The 20992-nt window shown below is 37.0% G+C and overlaps 1 long non-coding RNA gene across 2 annotated transcripts in view; it reads right to left on the bottom strand.

The window, feature by feature from the left end:
- The window catches only part of LOC140632551 (uncharacterized), a 43411-nt gene extending 23905 nt beyond the window's left edge, over nt 1–19506 (bottom strand). For both annotated transcript variants that reach the window (XR_012030155.1, XR_012030154.1), the window contains exons 1-2: nt 18937–19506; nt 7025–7141 (exon numbers count right to left, since the gene is read on the bottom strand). This is a non-coding gene — a long non-coding RNA (uncharacterized lncRNA). The remainder of the gene's footprint in view (nt 1–7024; nt 7142–18936) is intronic.
- Nucleotides 19507–20992: the final 1486 nt, after the last annotated feature.

The following is a 20992-nucleotide window of genomic DNA, read 5'->3' as shown; positions in this document are numbered from 1 at the left end:
TTCAGGTTTTCTATTTCTTCCTGTTCCAGTTTTGGTAGTTTGTGGCTTTCCAGGAATGCGTCCATTTCTTCTAGATTGCCTAATTTATTGGCATATAGCTGTTCATAATATGTTTTTAAAATCGTTTGTATTTCCTTGGTGTTGGTAGTGATCTCTCCTTTCTCATTCATGATTTTATTAATTTGAGTCTTCTCTCTCTTCTTTTTAATAAGGCTGGCTAATGGTTTATCTATCTTATTAATTCTTTCAAAGAACCAACTCCTGGTTCTGTTGATCTGTTCCACAGTTCTTCTGGTCTCGATTTCGTTGAGTTCTGCTCGAATCTTTATTAACTCCCTTCTTCTCTTGGGTGTAGGATCTATTTGCTGTTTTTTCTCTAGTTCCTTTATGTGTAAGGTTAGCTTTTGTATTTGAGTTCTTTCCAGTTTTTGAATGGATGCTTGTATTGTGATGTATTTCCCCCTTAGGACTGCTTTTGCTGCATCCCAAAGATTTTGAACGGTTGTATCTTCATTCTCATTAGTTTCCATGAATCTTTTTAATTCTTCCTTAATTTCCTGGTTGACCCTTTTATCTTTTAGCAGGATGGTCCTTAACCTCCACGTGTTTGAGGTCCTTCCAAACTTCTTGTTGTGATTTAGTTCTAATTTCAAGGCATTATGGTCTGAGAATATGCAGGGGACAATCCCAATCTTTTGGTATCGGTTCAGACCCGATTTGTGACCCAATATGTGGTCTATTCTGGAGAAAGTTCCATGTGCACTTGAGAAGAATGTGTATTCAGTTGAGTTTGGATGTAAAGTTCTGTAGATATCTGTGAAATCCATCTGGTCCAGTGTATCATTTAAAGCTCTCGTTTCTTTGGAGATGTTGTGCTTAGAAGACCTATCGAGTATAGAAAGAGCTAGATTGAAGTCACCAAGTATAAGTGTATTATTATCTAAGTATTTCTTCACTTTGGTTAATAATTGATTGATATATTTGGCAGCTCCCACATTCGGGGCATATATATTGAGGATTGTTAAGTCCTCTTGTTGAATAGATCCTTTAAGTATGATATAGTGTCCCTCTCCATCTCTCACTACAGTCTTTGGGGTAAATTTTAGTTTATCTGATATAAGGATGGCTACCCCTGCTTTCTTTTGAGGACCATTCGAATGGTAAATGGTTCTCCAACCTTTTATTTTCAGGCTGTAGGTGTCCTTCAAAATGAGTCTCTTGTAGACAGCAAATAGATGGGTCCTGCTTTTTTATCCAGTCTGAAACCCTGCGCCTTTTGATGGGGTCATTAAGCCCGTTCACATTCAGAGTTACTATTGAGAGATATGAGTTTAGTGTCATCATGATATCTATTCAGTCCTTGTTTTTGTGGACTGTTCCACTGAACTTCTTCTTAAAGGGGAATTTTAAGAGTCCCCTTAAAATTTCTTGCAGAGCTGGTTTGGAGGTCACATATTCTTTTAGTTGCTGCCTGTCTTGGAAGCTCTTTATCTCTCCTTCCATTTTGAATGAGAGCCTTGCTGGATAAAGTATTCTTGGTTGCATGTTCTTCTCATTTAGGACCCTGAATATATCCTGCCAGCCCTTTCTGGCCTGCCAGGTCTCTGTGGAGAGGTCTGCTGTTACCCTAATACTCCTCCCCATAAAAGTCAGGGATTTCTTGTCTCTTGCTGCTTTAAGGATCTTCTCTTTATCTTTGGAATTTGCAAGCTTCACTATTAAATGTCGAGGTGTTGAACGGTTTTTATTGATTTTAGGGGGGGATCTCTCTATTTCCTGGATCTGAATGCCTGTTTCCCTTCCCAGATTAGGAAAGTTTTCAGCTAGAATTTGTTCAAATACATATTCTGGCCCTCTGTCCCTTTCGGCGCCCTCGGGAACCCCAATTAAACGTAGGTTTTTCTTTCTCAGGCTGTTGTTTATTTCCCTTAATCTATCTTCATGGTCTTTTAATTGTTTGTCTCTTTTTTCCTCAGTTTCCCTCTTTGCTATCAACTTGTCTTCTATGTCACTCACTCGTTCTTCCACCTCATTAACCCTCGTCATTAGGACTTCTAGTTTGGATTGCATCTCATTCAATTGATTTTTAATTTCTGCCTGATTAGCTCTAAATTCTGCAGTCATGAAGTCTCTTGAGTCCTTTATACTTTTTTCTAGAGCCACCAGTAGCTGTATAATAGTGCTTCTGAATTGGCTTTCTGACATTGAATTGTAATCCAGATTTTGTAACTCTGTGGGAGAGAGGACTGTTTCTGATTCTTTCTTTTGAGGTGAGGTTTTCCTTCTAGTCATTTTGCTCAGTGCAGAGTGGCCAAAAGCAAGTTGTATTGGGAAAAAGAGAAAAAGAGAGGAGAGAAAGAAGGAAAGAAAAGAGAAAGAGAAAAAAAAGGGAAGAAAAAAAACGAAAAAAAAAAAAAGAAAAAGAGAAAGAAAAAGAAAGGAGGAAAAAAAGGGGTGGGGGAAGGAAACAAATCAAAAAGCATTAAAAACAAAACAACAAAAAAAAAAAAAAAACAAAAAAAGAACCATGGGGGAGTATCTTCTGATTCTGTGTACTTTAAGTCCCTTGGCTTCCCCTGGAACTTGTCAGTCAGTCTAGCTGGTCTTCTGGGGGAGGGGCCTGCTGTGCTGATTTTCAGGTGTTAGCAGTTGGGGGAGCTGCTGTGCCCCTGCCTGGTGCAGGGCTCGGTGGGGGTTGTTTACCCCGTGAGGCCGCAGGAGGAACAGCCCCAGTGGCGGGGCAGCTCTGGAAACCTGGATTCAGCTCCGGCAGGAACTCCGTCTGCAGGGCCTGGAGGCTCCGGGGCGGGGCCGCTGATCTGCTCAGCTGGGGCAGGAGCGTCCTCGCTGTCCTGGGCCCTCCCGGCCTCTGCCTGTCCCGGGGGAGGCCGGATCCTGGGCTGTGTCCCGGCGCTCTGTGCTCCGGAGGCTGCGCTGCACAACTTTATTTTTTAACAAAGAATGAATCCATGCATAGCCAAGGATAAGATATTGGAAATAACCATTTCCAAAGTACATCAGAAAGAGTTAAAAGGTCACGGAACTTCTGAAAATGTTGATATTTAACATTTGAGTTATATTCCAGTTGAGCAAGCTGGATAAAGAGTGCTTTAGATTCTTCATGTGAACAAAAACAACCAAAAATACAAATTGTCTTCAGTTCAATCAAGAGAAGTTATTTAGAGTACATAGGTATACAAGGCCAAAGAAAGCAGTGTGTCACTAAAGCGGAATGCTTGACAGTCACCTTGAATATTTGAACAAAGTTATGGTCCTATTCTTCAGAAATAACTAAAGAAGTAGATTTATTTATTTATTTATTTTAAATATTTTATTTATTTATTCATGAGAGACACACAGACACACAGAGGCAGAGACATAAGCAGAGGGAGAAGCAGGCTCCATGCAGGAAGCCTGATGTGGGACTCGATCCTGAGACTCCAGAATCATGCCCTGGGCCAAAGGCAAATGCTAACCCACTGAGCCACCCAGGTGTCCCAAGAAGTAGTTTTAAACAGTTGTTATTTCTTTCTAAGTACAAGTAAAACACACTACTTAGAAAAAAGAAATCGGTGGAGTCTGCACCAGTGAATTCATAACCATTTGGCCCTTAAAGGAGTACCTGTGTATAGTGCTCAAGACAAGTTATAGCATCTTCATTGTCTTCATTATCCATCACCATTGTGAGTGCACGAAGGCATGAGTCAGGATAGAATCGGGAACATTTGAGGAAATGAAAGAAATCCCTCATGGCTGCATCAAAAACATATGAGAAAGGAGAGCTTGAATGAAACTGGCAATAAGGAAAGGTACTATCATGCAAAGCCTTGGAAGTGGATACTTGACAACTTTGGAGCATTCTCACATCCTGCATTGTGAGTTTTATTTCTCCAAGATAGAATTCAAAAGCTTCAATTTCTAATGTCCCTTGCAGGTAAGGTGCAGGCATGTCGTATATGTTCAGCCAGTCAAATGTACAATTTTGATTAGTGAGCCACCTGAGAAAACTAGCTGAGTACTAGACATTCATTTTACTCATGTGAGTGGTTGAAATGGTAGCCTGGTTTTGGGGGTCGTGGCACATTCCCGGTTAAATTATCTGGATTTGAGGGAAACTTATAAGATGAAATTATAAAGAGTTGATGATTAACTGAATATTGGAGAGGAGAGTGAGGAAAAGATTAACCTCCACTTATTTTTAAGGCTGTCTATAATCTCTTTTTATTAAACTTTATTTTATACCCATAGAATTTCTTTATACATTTATGGCATAATACATCAATATTAATCTCTTGGAAATAAATGTTTTGCTCTTTTAACTACATTCACTATAAAGATAGTCAGTGGACTATTTATCTTTCATAAAACCATGTATAACACAGTCTATTATAATTTAATAGAAAAAATTTCACCTATTTTTATGCTTTTTTAAATAAAAGATTTAAATGATCTACCACATTAGTTTTCAGTTTTTAAAAAGTGTTTTCTTTATTTATTTGAAAGATAGAGAGCATGAGTGGGGGGTGGGGGTAGGCAGAGGGAGAAGGAGAATTCCTGCTGAGCAGGGAGCCCAAAATGACTTGATCCCAGGACCCTGAGATCATGACCTGAGCCGAAGGCAGATGATCAACAACTGAACCGTGCAGGTGCCACTTAATTTTCAGTTTGAATAGCAATGAACTTCAAAAATCAAAATTTGTGCTTAATTGCAACAATGTTTGGTCTGTTTGCTTGGACAGATTTTCCCATAAATTATGATATAATTCCTCTTTGTCTTTACTTTGATGGTCATACTTTAGGCATTTTTTTTTTTTTTTTTTTTTTTGTATAATTGAGGATAGGGTAGAGGATGTGATGGAATTAAGTATAAAATGTGCTGAAATGGAGCAGCTGGGTGGCTTAGTTGGTTAAGCATTTGCCTTCGGCTGAAGTCATGAACCTGGGGTCCTGGAATATAGCCCCCAGTAGGGAATAGGGAATCCCATCTCAGTCTGCTTCTCCCTCTCCTCCTTGCTCATCCTCTTTCTACCTCACTCTCAAATAAATAGGTAGAATCTTAAGAAAAAAAAATGCTGAAATATAAATCACACTTTTTGACACTTTTTTTCTACCTCCAAAATTACTCTTTTGAAAAAGGATTCACATTTTATCACTCATGTCCTTACAAAGGGCACTCCCTAGCCATTATTTTGAACTTAAATTACTGTTGGAGGAAGGTAACTGAGCCTGAGATAGTATCACCTAATACTTCTTGGGGATGCTAAATAGTTCACCTCAGGATCTATAATAAAGAAGTCAAGGAAATATAATTTCACTCTGTAGATTTTGACTTCATGACTGGAAATGTTGAAGGAATTGGTAAACAAAAACTTATAAAACTACAGTAAAGATAAATCAGAATGGGTGTCTTTGTGCATTTCCCATTGGGCCCTATTTTCCAAGAACATGGAAATATAAAGGAGTTGAATTCAGGTCTGTGCCTCAGCTTTCTGCCTGGCCCAATGTGGTTTGAGTGGACTACCTGCAAAAGGAATAAGATGAGGTGGCATTGATCTCTGTATTTTTCTACTAAGGTGTATTTTTATAAAGGAAAATTTGGTTTTCTTTCCTTTTTTTAAAGATTTTATTTATTTATTTGAGAGAAAGAGTAAAAGCTCATGCATGGGGTGAGGGGGGAAGGAGAAGCTGACTCCCCACTGAGCAGGAAGCCCAATGTAGGGCTCTCTATATAGGAAATGTCATCATTTCTTTTTGTATTATAAAACAATCCATTTGAATCAAAATCCTTTCTATAAAATGGAAAGCCTCAGAAAACATAAGGAAATAAACTTTTCACATTGGTGTACAGACAGTTCCATCATTTAAAAGGAGTACCATGCTTTAGGATCATCAAAATGAGGATCAGTTATTATTATTATTATTATTATTATTATTATTATTATTAGATTTTATTTATTTATTCATGAGAGACACAGAGAGAGAGACAGAGACACAGCCAGAGGGAGAAGTAGGCTCCATACAGGGAGCCTGATCGGGGACTCCATCCCGGGTCTCCAGGACACACCCTGAGCCAAAGGTGGTGCTAAACCACTGAGCCACCTGGGCTGCCCAGATCAGTTATTATTTTTGTGGTGAAATGCCAAGATTCTGGTTAATAGAGAATTTAAGAACTTTGAGTGTTAGAATAAGTTTTATGTAATTAGCAAAGACTATGCCTTAATAAGATTTCATATCTCATTTACATTCAAAAATTTATGAGAAATAGAAACAACTTGGGAAATTAAAAAAAAGTATTTAAAATGAAACCCTGTGTTGGATATGATTAATTGACACCCAATATTTATTTTTTACCCTTTTCTTGGAAATCTTCTTGTGTTGTATGGCCCAGAAAGCTAACTACTTTATTTTCTTGTCATTAGTGTTCTAGGTATAAATAATATTCTGCCTATTAAATGCTCTGTGTGAGATTTAGAAGACAGAAATGAGACAATCATCCTTCTCCTTCTACTGCTGGCTGATTCCTGCTGTCATCAGTGGGGTGGAGAAATAATTGCTTTGTTTTTGTGTTCTGTAGCAGAATTCCATGCCTAATCACCAGCTTTGGTGTTGAGGCATTACAGTAGTGGTGCACTAGCTTCTCCATCTTGGTTTCTTGATCCTCTGCATGTTGTATAGAATTGTGTTCTTGAACCTAAACCTTCCTTTGGCATCCTTTGGGTTTCTAAACCTTCTGGAATGTGGCAGAAGTAGTAGTTACTCTGGCAATCTCTTTTGTGGCCTTCTGTGGTATAGGCCTTAATTAGACGCTCCCCACCTTTGCTCCAGCCCTTCAAACAATTCTACGGGTACCAATTTTCTGTAGTAAAGCTCTTCCCACTTCAAGTAACTGGAGGGTTTCTGTTTATAGAATAGAATCTAAACTGATACATACTCTCTGCAGAAATACTATAAAAATAAGTACCAATTAACATGGAGAAAATTGAGGATTAGTGCCCTTGTACGAGACCCCAGAGAGCTTCCTTACCCCTCCCAGTATGTGAGGACACAGTGGGAAGATGGTCATCTTGTGAATCAGGAAGTTGGCCTTCACCAGACAGCAAATCTGCTACAATCTCAATCTTGGATTTCCCAGACTCCAGAACTGTGAAAAGGAAGTGTTTTTTGTTTGAGCTGCCCAGGCTGTTTTTGTTATAGTAGTCTTAAAGGATTAGGACAAGTAATTAATTTGTATTTCTCTTAGAATATCTTTCAAAAGAAGCAGGCAGAAGTTTCAATGGAATGAATTAGTGGGAGTAGAAGGACTTTATATCCTGGGAATACATTATAATGTCTAAAGTTTATTTCCCCTGGTATAAATTCCCAGAGTTTTTTAGCTGTGAAATGTCTAGCAAAGTATTAATGGTTTTATTGTTGTTAAAAATGATTAAAGAGGACAATTGAGGTGATATAAACTTTATTTAACACTTTATGAAATAGCAGTCTCAATTCCCAAGCGTCCAGAGAACTGCAAAATGGGGCAGAAGGAGGGAAGCATTTGTAGGATAGGGAATAAGGAACAAGAAAGGAAAAAGAACAGAAAATGAAAAGGAAACAAGGGAATAAGAGTTGGCTTGGCTTTTGGGATTGGTTGGCTGTAAATACTGCATTTCTAGTTAAGCAAAGTGTTTGTAGGGACATGAAAGTTATTGAAGCTTTCGTTTGTTGTTGAATAGTACCCCAGGCAGAGAGCAACTCTGTTTTGAGCCTACAGATTTTATTTCAACATCATCATAATCTTTCTACAAATGATTTTTCCATAGCAGTTTCATACCTGCTGTCTTCTCGGTCAGTTATGAAAATTAGGGTTTGCCTTTTTAACATTTTCATGTCTGTCCTTTTATTTTTTAAATATTTTATTTATTTATTCATGGGAGATACACAGAGAGAGGCAGAGGGAGAAGCAGTCTCCCTGCAGGGAATGCTCAACCACTGAGCCTCTCAGGCATCCCCCTGTCTGTCCTTTCATATACAGTTAATTGCTAAAATTTTTTGACACAATTTACTTTTAATTAATCTCTTCCTTTTTGTTGTCAGAGCCATATTTTTGTTTCAGATAGTTATCAACACTTGCCTGTATATGATGACAGTATGTATCTAGGTGTTTCTCTTTTGTCTATCCTTCTTCCGTCCATTTTATTCACTACTGCCAGAACACTTTTTCATAAATTTAATTTCTGCTCAAAAATATCTAATGACTGCTGTTTGGCTACTGAATTAATTTCAAGTTTCTTGGCCTGGCAGAAAAATCTTTCTTAGTGTCAACCCCCCCATTTCAGTGCCAAAGAAATGAATAGTTCTCTGATCATGACTTAACAAATTCTTTCCAAATAATGTCTCTTAAAGAAAAAAAAATGGAAAAAAGTCTTTACAATCATGGTCTTAGAGCAAAGTGTGTTGAATCCAAATGGGCAGCTGGATTACCATGTTATACAACCAGGCTGTGTTTTCAAAATAAAGCAAAACATTTGCATTAGATAATCATAGTGTGGGTCTTTCCTAGTTATGAAGCAGGAGAGAGGAATTTTTGGGAGAGGGTAAAAAAATTAATTACTAAGACTCTATATTAGCTTCCTATTGCTGGTGAAACAAATTACTACAAGCTTAGTATCTTAAAAACAACACAAATTTATTATCTTACAGTTCTAGAGGTCAGAATTTGAAATGGGTCTCATTAGGCTAAAATAAAGGTGTCTCTAGGGCTGCATTCCTAGTGGAGGCTCTAAGAGATGATCTGTTTCCTTGCCTCTTCCAGCTTCTGAAGGCTGCCTGCATTCCCTCATGCATATGGTCCCTTTCCACTTTCAAAGCCAACAATGGCTGGCCAACTCTATCACATCACACTGCATCACTCTGACACTGGTCCTTCTGCTTCCCTTGTCCATATTTAATGACCCTTGTAATTATACTGGATCTACTGGGATGATCTAGCAGGATAATAGTTCTATCTTAAGTCCAGTTGATTAGTAACCTTAATTTATTTCCTGCCTTAATTCCCTTTTGCCATGCAATACATCATATTTATAGGTCCCAGAGATTAGGACATAAACATCTTTGGGAGACCATTATTCTATCCACCATAGGCTTATTCAAGAAGGAACTAAAAACAGTGGTGGTCAGAGCCCAGAGCTAACTGGGCTAATGAAAAAATATCCACATCAGCTTGGCTACCCTCAACAACTTCCTGAATCCTTATTTCTCTTCCCAACCCTTAAAAAAATTAAATGCATTTGAGGAATTCTGAGTTTTCCACCCAACGAAGGACGTTTTGACTTTCTTTCCTCTTTTCTTATCAAGCCAAATGGGGAAATAGCTCCAAAAGAATCAATAGAAGAGTTTGGAGGTATATGAAATAAGTTATGGGTCTGGTGACTCATTTCTGGGATGGGCTCTCTTTTATGCAGCAAGCTTGATGCTTTGGCCCCCTAAGTAGACCTAGCAGGGGAGAAACTGGAGTTAGGGGGATATAATGAGGTACAGAAATAAGCAGTTTCTGTCCAACACTGGAACATCCTCAATGTATCAAGGATGGAGACCAAATTGGTGCTGCACAAATAAGTTATACACACCCCTCAAGTGTGTGTCCCATGAGGGGGTCTCTGGCACTGTTTCTCTCAAAGGCATAGTCAGTGGAGTTTAGTCAGAGAAGCCACAGAAAGCACAAGAGAACTATAGTAGCCTGGTTAAGTAAAATGTTTTTTCCCCCTTTGCTCTAAACATGAATCCTGGTCTTCACAATTGTGGAGCACATAGGCCCAGAAGACGGAAGGAAGGAGGTTATGGGAGGGCTGACCATGCGCTCTGTACCTTTCGGACCCATGCACAAGTACTGTTGGTGGGAGAGAACCTGAGTAACAAATTGGATAGGAGCTTGACATTTTAAATTGGATTAGAGTGGATTGGAATTTAAAACCTAAAACTGGCAGAGAATTATAGAATTTACTCAAATAATTCTTAACAGGTCATTGAAGAAAGATTTAACACTTTCAGTTCAATACTGATCCATATACTGATTATAGATTACAATGACATAATTTTGTTATATAATTTTCTTTATCAAATATATATACAAATATTATCTCAGACATATCATAGTACAGGATGATAAATACCCTGGCTTCCTTGATTAAATATAGGAGCTTTTAAAAAAATTAACTTGAGATACTTTATAAGCTCATCTATTAATTACCTTTCCACATGGGTTATACCATTTGCATTTGAGATGGTGACATTTTCTAATTTTGTTTGGGGAAATGCAGTTGGGCCCTCATGTTTCTAGCTTATTTAACCCTATAAAGTAGGGTTATAATCTCTTGAGGAAACTGGGGGGGGGGGGAGAGAGAGAGAGAGAGAGAGAGAGAGAATGTAATTTATCCCAGTGTCTCAGAGTTACGAAGTGCTAGATCCAGATTTTACATGGGAATTCTGTATCCAGTGCAGGCACTGTACAAGATGAGGCTCAAAGCCCAGGAAAACAAAGTCGTTTTTCATGAGTATTTGCTGAAATAAATTGAATTGAGTTGAGTGCTACAGATAATCATGATTATCACCAACTTTGCTACCTAAACTAGCTCTTAGTATTTCATGAAATACAGGAGGATAAAATGTTCTCCAGAAGGAGTGGGTGATTCATACTGTTAAATTGCCTAATTTTCCAACTGTCAATTGTTAAATTGCCTAATACATTCTCTCAATGGTATTTTGTTTTCCTTGAAGAAGTAAACAAACAGTAAAACTCTTTCATCTCAGCCATCATTGGATAAACCTCCTCTTTGAGCAGTGCTCTTGCATAGGTTATGGCCGACATTAAATCATCTTTAAGCATTTAAAAGGCAATAGCTTTATCCACGGCAATTTTATTGTGCTACAGAACCTTAATTGCAGAATAAGGTCCTTGCTCTCTCAACTTTGATGTCTGTAGCAACCTTGAAGTCAGTTTTTGTGTGAATAAGAATTAAGAAATGGAGTTCATCCTTTAGCAGTAAAGCTTATAATATAATAAAAATGAGGCCATTAATGGTATTTATGGCTAAATATTTGTTCACTGCAAAATCTCCAGGGAGGTGGATTTCAGAGAAAAATTTCTTTGAAGAAAGAGAACTTGCACATACATACATGTGCACATAAATTAATATATTTTCCAGTTAGAAAGTAGTTTCTGCTTAATATCCCAAACTTCAAAAAGTATTTGGAGAAATAAAGCCAATTACAATTCCACAAATGAATCACTATTGTTATAGTTTCTATGTATGCCTCTACAGACACTTAATTTCATGTTTGATTTTTCTTTATAAAAATATAAACCCTATTAGCACCAATAATGTATGTTTGGAAGAATTTACACTTATAAATATTTCATTAAGGTTTTTCTATGTTCATAAATATCTGTCCATAATATAGCCTCATTGGGTACACAGTAATAATGGCATTATGATTGTGTAATAGCTTTGAAACTGAAGTTATTTTGACCCACCTAAAAATTGTTTCTTATGTCTCCTGCTTTCAGGAATTGAGTGCTGTGCAAAGTCAACATTTAGCTCTTATTAATAAATTGAAAAAATAATGCATCTTTAATACTAAGTAGAGTATGCACCTGAGGTCTTGGAAGCAAAGAACCAGGACAAATGCATTCATTTATAAATTTTATACATATTTGAGCCTACGAAATAAAAATATTGCTATCTCCACTCTGTCCTATAAGATTTGAAATGTATGCAGAACTGTGCATGCTTAGTACAAAACAACTTGACTAAGGTCACCTGTTGACATTCTAGAACTGAATCTAAATGGACTATCTGCTCATTTAAAACTACACTGGTAAAATTCTGAATCCAAATCAGAAGAGATCATGTACAACAGTAACGTGTTTTAAGGGAAGAAATTCTCAGAAGCCAGTAAGAAAGCACTGATATCAGATGCTTTCATGGCTGTTCTGTTTTTAGAATCAAATGGCATGTTTCTGGATTTGTAATTGACTTTATAGTCCTTCCTCCTTTATGTTAAGGGGCAATATAACTTTTTAAAAAGTCTAATAAATGTTAACAAAAATTTGCAGAAGATCAGCCTGAAATGATCTGGACTCCATTTTAGACTATTTTGAGCACAAATAATGTACACATATTTGACTTTGCTTTCTTCATCATAAGGACGAAGCTTTAAGATTCCCTTTTTGATCATATCCTTGAACATCAAATCAAACTGTGCTGAATATGGTTTCTAATTTAAAAATTGTAGCAAGATCATATACTTTTGCTGAGTATATTTTTAGAGGTCAGAATTCTCATGATTTTCAAAGGCAGGACTTTTAATATAAAAGTTATCTGGGGATATGGACATTGTTTTATGAAATATGCTTTAGTTTGATTTTAATATTACTCTGGTTTTTGGATGCTAATTAGCAACCCAAAGTTCCCATTGATTTTTCTTACAGTTTTATGGGTTTTGGAAGTTAATTTTTAACCTAATCAATAAAAGGCTTTGTAAGAGTAGATTTTAGGAGAGGGCAAATGACACTTTTAGATTGAAAGGTATCTTTATTCTTGCATAAAATACCACTGACTTTCAGGAAGACATGAAAAAAATACTGATACTTTGACTCTAGTCTTTAGGGACATTGTTATGTAAATGAAGGTGATGATAATGATGAGGAGCAGGAGGAGGGAGAGAAGGAGTAGGAGTAGAAAGGGGGAGGATGGCAGCTGTGAAGCATCAAAACACATCTCCTAAGGAGCTTGAGATTACAATGGTATATTCTTTGGTAGCATATTGAGAACAACAACAACAACAACAATTCCCCAGAAACAACAACAGCCATCTTTTTAGGCATTTGTTTACTATCTTAACTCCAAATCAATAAGAATAGCATTTGTAAGTACTTTGTAAACTTCAAAATAATTTGCAAGGGTAGCATATTCTTATTTTCATCACTGTTACTGGTATTATTATAATTATACGTATTTGAGCAATGAATATTCATATCACCATTTGCCATTATATTTCCATGTTTAGGAATGTGAACTGATTATTACAACGAGAAGCACCTTGCCCAAGGCCAAGATGAGAGTGAATGATATTAGGATAAAGCCAGAATTTAGTTTCTGACAAATGTCTAGGCTTCAAGTTCAGGATTTGTAGCTCCCTTGTCACATGGCTCAGCAATGACTTTGATGTTGCCATTATCCTGTTGGAAACAATCATAACATAAAAGCCTATCTGAAATTGGAATCATTTTGGCAAACTTGGGTTCTGATTGCGTATGACTCTTGTTTCTTTTGTGTATATGCCTTATGTGATTTTTGCACTCAGTTGAAAGAGAAAATAAAAACAGGAACAATTTATTTTGCCTTAAACGATCCTTGGTAATCTGCAACATCTCTTGATGACTCATTCTCTATTTTCCCATCTTCAGCAGGTGAAATTCTGAACACTCCAGATGAACTTTCTCTGTGAATAACTATCAGGATAGTGAATTTCACCCAAAAAGGGGAGACTGGGTGGCTCAGTTGGTTAAGTGCCTGCCTTCACCTCAGGTCGTGATCTCAGGGTCCTGAGATTGAGCCCCCAAATCGGGAATCGCTCCTTCCCTCTCATGCTGTCTCTCTTTCTCTCTCTCAAATAAGTAAATAAAATCTTTAAAATTTTTTTTTCATCCATAGAATTCATTGAAGTGCATTGTCCCACCGCTAGTATGCCCGTGTTCTCACAAAGACTTAGGAAGTACAGTGTATCTGCAGATGGTGTGCATCCATACAGACCATATATAAGTGACAACTTTCTGATGGGTTATATGATATAGAATCCTGTACTGTTCAATAGTTTGCTACCAGTTATGTGAGGTTAGATACATTTAATAAGATTTTATTTAAAAAATGCAACTCCCTAGTCACAACTGCCACATTTCAAGTGCTCAGTAGCCACTCACATATATAGATACTTTTGTCGTCACAGAAAGTACTAAAGGATAAGGCATGCAGACTTTCTTATAAAAAGGTCTTCTGCTTATAGGCAGGTTTCTAATAAATACAAAGAAATGTCCTGGATATCTCTGCTCTTGATGAACTTTGGTCAATTTGTTCATTTATTTTATTTAAACTTCCTTCTTTAACCTCGTACTGATAACTATTTATTTACTCATATGTGCAGTGACACATTAACCCAAAACTTACACAGACATACACACACACACACACATGCACACATACACACATCCCTATATTCAACTATTTTACAATGTTTTAATGTGGCTCAATGGATATTTCATGTATCTAGGCCATAATAATATTAAAAAACAATCTGCCTCAACTTTATAGTTCAAATGGGACATTGCAAATAGAATCCTACAAAACTCCAAATTTTGGTCATATGACAGGTGAACAATAAATGAGTAGGAAAGCATTCACAGTTTTTCTTTTTCCCATCACACATATACACAGAGTTATTTACAATCGATTTCTTTTTTCCTTCCCCGCCATTCTGAAGAAAGGAAAGTTGATCCTTGTGATTTCTCAACGTTTAAGAAGACAGATGGGCTAAAAAGGCAGATGGCATCGGATTGAGGTTGGGAGTACAATTGGCCAGTTTCTAAATTGAAATTGCATATTAAGAGTTTAAAAAATGAACATAATTTTGCTGTTTCAAATTCAAGAGGTGTTTGATCAACTGCTGCTGGGTGTGGAGAATTAACCAGCATATAAAAGTTCTCTGGAAAATGTTAGTATGGATATTGAGTGTTGAGAGCTCTAGAGGATAATTTTTTTTAACTTATTTATGATACTGAACTGTGTTTCTTAATTTTGACTGACTCCACAAAGAGAATGATTCATGATTGCATGATCATCTTACCTTGATATGCATTAGGCTGGGCTTAATTAAATCCAATAGTTTAAGTTGGTTTTATGAAAATTAACTATTAAGTTTTCCATGTCTTTAATGTAACAAAATTAATCACATCGGCTGATAGAATAGTCGAGTGACTGCCTAGTCCTTAATATGAGGATCATGAATAACTTTTTTCATTATTTTCTCTAGCTTCAAAGTTATTTTTATATAGGAATATATGTTATATTTGTAATAAGACAATAAATAATTTCTAAGGAATTGGATTTCTGTTTTACTCTTAATGGCTTTTTCTAATTTCCAGATTTTTTTATAATCAATATATATTTCTTTATAATCTAAAAAAAGTAATGAAAGTGGCATACCAATCAATGTACCATTGCTACTGTTTCCAGCGTTTTACTGTTTCATCATTTTTATGCTCAAATGCCATGTATTGGAAATCCCCCATGGAAAGGGTTGCCATGGATTGATCCTTAGGAAAATTTGTGTATTCAATCAAAGATTCAATCAGCGATATCTCCATGTCTCCTCCAATACTGACCCTGTGCCTTGTATTCTAGTGCTCTGCTCCACCTCCAGCTCGCTTAGACCCATTGAACAAAGTAAATGAGGATTTGAGGCAGAGAAGCTTCTGGTGGTTTAAATTATTGAGACTCCAGGAAATTATGCAGGTTAAACTTCATTTAAGTCACTCCTTAGTCCACTGGGTGCCATTCCCATTCATAGGATGACTTAGCAATAGAAGGCAAAGCTGCTTGATAAATTAGGCCACCTGCGTGTGCTTAAGAAATGCTTTGTAAAAAATACAGAACTTATATAAAATTGGGGTTTTGGTAGGTCATGTTCTGAGTCATCATCCCCTTTCTCCTCCTTCTGATGCATGCCACACAGAGACCCATCAGAAAGCTACTCAGCTACTCCTCCCCTACATAGGATAAAAGCTTGGATTCCTGTGTCTGGGAGCCATTAAGATCAGTGGGGGCTGTGGGTGAAGGCACAGGGCAGAATGAAGCCCTTGTGATGCTTTGGCTTTCTCCAGAAACCTGAAATATTCTTGATGCTCAAGGCATTTAGTTGCAGCCATAATGCCTAGTTTCTTCTATACAACAACAGCTTTATTATTAGACGCCTTTGAATTAATTGAAATTCCTTTGGCTGGTTCTGTTACTACACCATGTAAATGAGGAGTAAACAAAAGCAGGCAAACTCTTCAACACACCACCTTTCTCTTATACACCAAGCCTCAACAGAAGAAAATGTGTAGGCTTACAAAAGGGACTCACTAAGTGATTTTGTAAAAAGATATTCACTTCTCCCCAAATTGCAGAACACGCTGCTGGGAAGCCCTTTTTCAATTGCTTTTTAACTTCACAGAAGCATTCACTTTTAAGAATGTTTGCTTCAATTGTGATTTCAGGGGCGGAGGGGGAATTCACACAAAATTTTCCCCGCAAGTGACGTGAACAGAACACACTGATCTTTGTGAACCACCTCATGTTTATAGTTACGCTCCTTAATTATGTTGCATTCTGTAAAAAGAACCGAGTGAAAAACAAATGAGTGTTGAAGCTGGAGGTATGGTGACCTAAATAAATCCAAGCTTTTCAGGAGTGTTTGGTCATAAAAGCTGTCATGAAAGTGGCCAGTGACTTGTCATGTTAGTTCAACGAAAAATAACAGATGGAACTTCTGTTTTAGGTTTCTTGTTGAGTGCAGAAGTATTCAGAAGTGGTTTACTCCCCAAGTTTAAATAGTTGCTAAGTCCTGTAAATTCTAAGAATATCAAGTACAACTAATAAGTCGGACTTGGCAATGTCTGTCACAGAAATCTCTATTTCCAGTGCTGCTACCAAATCCAGGCCCTGGATTAAACCATGCAATTTAAGAAGATTGGTAAGCCTCTCTAAGGGCTTGGTTTCTTCGTGTGAGATAGGGAAAGCATTTCCAGCCTTGTAGGGTTTTGTGCTCTGTGTATTACTATATGCCAGATACTGATTTTGCAAATACCAATTAAGGATCTCATAATAACACTATGCAGTAGATGGATACTACTCGTACATTAGCAGAGGGGGAAACTAAGTCAAAGAAAGTTAAGCAACCTGTTCAGTGCCACACAATTTTTGATAGGATGAAACCAGAATTAACACAGGGTTAGTCTAGCTCTAGAGTTTTCACTTTAATCATCATAATATTTGGTGGGGATTTAGAAGAAATGCTATGTAGAGCAATCAGCATAGTATAGACTCTGTATTTAATAGCTATCTTTACACTCACTTATAGTTTTCATCAGCCAATGAAAGCACAATTCCTTCTGCTCTTGTGCTGGCTAATCAAGAGAAATAGAATCCAACACTTGGTTTTGGGATCCTTATCATCACTTTATTGCCGCTTACTGAAGAGGAAATGAATCTTTGATGCTAAAGACTGTTTAAAAAAAGCCATAGAAATATTTGAGATTTGATAAACTATATAGATGCAAAATGAGGACAGAGCTCTGAATTTCTGAAAACTGAAGGGTTATTTTATGTATTTTTGTGGACTAATGATAAGATAGTTGTTCACTAATGATATTAGCTATAAAAATTTGAGGGGAGGGAACCATCTCATCAAAATGACTTCTTAGCCTGTCTACATGGTTTTTAGAATCAATCCCCTGAGATCTGTGTGTGTGTGTGTGTGTGTGTTTCTACACCTATTTTATGTTTTATGGATATAACATTCTTTTTAAATAAAAGGAAATAATGTGAAATGCCTGTCCATTCTCCTCACACTAGCATTCTTTCATCCATGATCCCCAAGTAAAATCTTAGAAACTCCCTTGGGATGCATGTAACTGATGAAGGAAGTAATCTGAATAGCCCACTTTGGCTTTAGTTGGCCCCCATTTGGTGCTTTTTTCCAGAGATAAAGCCAGTAGAATTGAGTTCCCATCTCTGAGTACTAAGGAAATAAGGAAGTTATACACAGTATCTGTTCCAAACTACACTAGGGTATCAGTTTTCTCTTAGTGTTTCTTCCATCTTGTTTCAATACATAAGAGTGCAATAGGCACCCTGTTGACCTCTTCCCTTCAAGACTGTTATGTGGGAGATATGAACATATTTCTCATAAGCTCCTTTTCTCTTAAGACACAGAGATGAGTGCAAGTAATTAATATTAGCTCAATTGCTTTATCTTACAAGGGGAAAAATTTTAACTAATACTCAAGGATTAAAATTATTTATTTTACTATTTTTTTAAAAGATTTTATTTATTTATTCATGAAAGACAGAGAGAGAGGCAGAGACACAGCCAGAGGGAGAAGCAGGCTCCATGCAGGGAGCCCCATGTGGGACTTGATCCCGGGTCTCCAGGGTCAGGCCCTGGGCAGAAGGCATGCTAAACCCCTGAGCCACTGGGCTGCCCAAGGTTTAAAATTATTTTGTGGCTAGACTTGACACAAATTTATTTTCTATCTGCATGTGTTTTAAGTCAAAATCTGCATAGTATAACTTGTTTCTTTTCTCATCATGATAGCATTATCATAACAATACCATTTAAAAGGTTTTCCTTACTTAGGCTGACATTGGTTTATTTTACTTATCTCTCATTCTGAAATAATTGCAAACAGAAGTTTAAGAAATTTCCCTTAAAACTGTAAGATAATTACACGATTGGCACTGGGTCGTGGAATTTGTTTTATTATTTTATGAGTATCACTCACAGTACTGTCCTCTTTCACTGGAAATATAACACTCATGGATATTTGGTAATTAAAATAGGGGAAAGTTGTCTTATGAAAGTAAAATTAAAAGAAATACTCTCGTACTCACAGGAAAAAATCTGCAACACTTCTATTCACCACTCCGTTTTCAGAGACAATAAGAATCATTAGGTACTTTCTTTATTGTAAGTGAAAATGAGACCCTGAATAACTGCAAGAATATCTTTGTCAATGTGGAACATGCCACCAGAATCCAAAGTGACTGCAAAGTTCAGTCATGCGCTACACACTTAAGTCTTCCTGTTTTCCATGAATAATTAATTGGGAAGATTATATTGGAAGCTCTTGTAAAATCCTACCTGTCAACAGGAGAGCAAAAGTTTCTCATACAAGGATCACTTCCTAGTAATACTGAACTCCCATCTTGTTTCCTCATCGTTTTAACTCTTTTTTAACTCTTTAAGACAGAGTGCTCTTTGGCAAAAAAAAGTCACAAAGTATTTGTTCCAGTCAAGCCAAGACATATAAGATTTCACCATTTTCTTCTCAAAAAAGTTTCATCCTATAATGTTTAAACTCTGAGTTCTATTCAATGTCAAATATCAAAGACTTGAAGTCGACTATTCCTTGATAACTGTCTGTCTGCTCAGGTACCCTCCTTTTCGTTTGAAGATGAATATGTTGTAGTTTAAAGAAATCACAAAGGAGATAAAAGCTTCAACCGGTAAATCAAAAATATACTTGCAGAGAGCCAGGTTACAAACCTCTAGAGAGGGCACAGCTGCGTTTCCAATACTTTAGTTTATGAAAAAGCGGTAAATGATGGAAGAGCGAGAGTAACTGGCATGGCCTTTTGTAATCCTGCTTGAAGTTATTCTATACAGCTTGAACCTATCAATTCTTTTCCCACAATGTCTAAAACCATTGCTCTCTCTGTAATGGACTATTAAAATTCTTTTACATTTACTGAAGTTATAGAGAACTTATAGAGAGAGATCATTTGTTGCTCAAAGAGATACATATCAGTTATCAGAAAGTCTTTTATCTTGAATACCTTATTAAGCAACATTGCTGGGGATCCCTGGGTGGCTCAGCAGTTTAGTGCCGCCTTCCACCCGGGGCAGGATCCTGGAGTCCCAGGATGGAGTCCCACGTCTGGCTCCCTGCATGGAGCCTGCTTCTCCTTCTGCCTGTGTCTCTGCCTCTTTTTCTCTCTCTCTCTCTGTCTCTCATGAGTAAATAAATAAAATCTTTAAAAAAGAAAGCAACATAGCTTAAAAATAAAGATATTTTCTTATAAGTAATTATTCTTAGCATTGCCTGGTAAATTGTTAGTCACAGCCATTTAATGTACACACACACATATATGCACTACATACACACTATACCTCTAATGTGATTCGATGGAGAAAGTGTTAAGTATATGGTAGATCTTAGATTCAAATGGACTCAAAGCCTGCTAATGTTACCTTTAGCTGTGTCATCTTGGGCCCTATACTTTACTAAATTTAATTTTTCTTAACTATAAGACTGATAATAATATCTTCTTAAGATAATTTTTCTGAAGATAATTGAGATAGTGTATATAAATGCTTAACTTTGGCACAAGTGCACACATGGCCGATGTGATGATTATTATGCCGTTTTCATGTTTATTAATGTCATTAGCAGTGGTTTTTTTAGCAACCATGGGTTATAATCATTGATTGTTATACAACTGGCTTTAAATCCCAGAGGCAGGGGAGAACCATGCTATGAAAGGTGCCTGAATATCACAGTCTATGTTGGGAAGGCAGTGTGCCCTGGGAATGTACAGAAATGTGGATATCAAGCATTAGGAAATATATAATTCTCAACAGCTGAAAACTTTACACCCAAGAAGGCTTCTTCATGGCTTGCCCAGGCTCCCTGGTAGGTTCTAAATAAATGTTTTGCATTTCATCAGAACTCTACCTCTCTCTCAATTTGAAGATCTCAACAGAGATGCCATTAGATCCCAGAAATTTTAGTATATTTATGGCTTTCATAACAGTATGGCCAATTTGAAATTGAGTGCAAAGGTGGAGTCACTAAACCCAGGAAATTACCATGGGTTTTGTTATTAATTTAGCTTCTGCAAGTGAAATCAAAGTATCTTAAAATAGTCAGCTGTTGTTGCTGCTAAGGGAATATTGAAAACTTAGCACAGGTAGTGTCATGGTACTGGGCAATAGGAACATTTGCCATCAGTCTAGAAAGGGAATACTTTTTTAAATTAAAATATTTTATTTATTTATTTGAGAGAGAGAGAGAACAAGTGGTGGGGAGAGGCAGAGGGAGAGCAAGAGCGGAAATTGACTTCCTGCTCAGCAGGAAGTCTAATGCAGGGCTTGACCCTAGGACCCTGGGTCAAAGGCAGATGCTTAACCACCAGAG

The sequence above is a fragment of the Canis lupus genome, chromosome 4, assembly GCF_048164855.1.
Source record: "Canis lupus baileyi chromosome 4, mCanLup2.hap1, whole genome shotgun sequence".
Taxonomy (NCBI): Eukaryota; Metazoa; Chordata; class Mammalia; order Carnivora; family Canidae; genus Canis; species Canis lupus.
Note: the sequence above shows the minus strand (reverse complement) of the source record. Positions and strands in the feature narration are given on the sequence as shown.